Source organism: Crocodylus porosus, unplaced genomic scaffold (genome assembly GCF_001723895.1).
Source record: "Crocodylus porosus isolate Cpor-Errol unplaced genomic scaffold, CroPor_comp1, whole genome shotgun sequence".
In the NCBI taxonomy this organism is placed as follows: Eukaryota; Metazoa; Chordata; order Crocodylia; family Crocodylidae; genus Crocodylus; species Crocodylus porosus.
The window spans coordinates 1,813,242-1,814,052 of NW_017728921.1; positions in this window are offsets into that span (position 1 = coordinate 1,813,242).

The window sequence follows — 811 nt, forward strand, 5'->3', positions numbered from 1 at the left end:
GCGCCGCCCGCGGGAGGCTCCGGCCCGGGCCAGGCGGGCAGGATCGGGACCCAGGGGCCGGCACACACGGGGCTGGAGGGGGGTCCCACCCGCAGGGCGCGGAGGAGAGAACAGGCATCCGTTACGGCCTCTGTCACGGCTCTCCAGGGCCGGGAAGCACCTCAGGAGATCACCGAGTCCGACCCCCGCCCTGGGCACCAAAATATACCCCCCTGGGTCTGTGCTCCTCGCGGGTTGCCTGCAACCCGCTTCTGTATTTGCCAGCCCCGTCGTGGCTTCTAAGCGTCGCTGGTCCATCGAGGAAGCCCTCCTCGCGCTCTTGACGCCGGTGGGCGCTGCCTGCTGCGGGGGAGCAGCCGGCGCGAACGGCGCATGCCCCAGGAGGCCGGCGCGCGGGGGGGGAGCGCTGACCGGGGGCGCAACGTGAAACGAGCGGGCTGGCAGTTTAAACCCGCCACACGGATGTCCTTTTTCACCCAGCAAGTCATTCCAGCGTGCTTCCACCGCACCTGGAGCCCACAACCTCGTGACCGCCAGGTGCCTTCAGCCAGGTTCCCCAAGGGATTAGAGGAAAGGGGCATCCACCCTGCTGAGCACAGGAGCGGGCGCAGGCCTCTGCCGAATCAAACCTTCCTGGACCTGCAGTGCTGGAGGCTGTGAGGGAGAGAGGAGCAGGGCAAAACCCTGGGCAGACCCAGTCGCTCCCTCTCTGCCCTTGTGTAACACGTGAGACCGGGCAAGACAAACCTGTGGTCTGACCCATCAGTGGCAATTCTTACAGTCATAGATGATGTAGCCACAACGGTCCAGA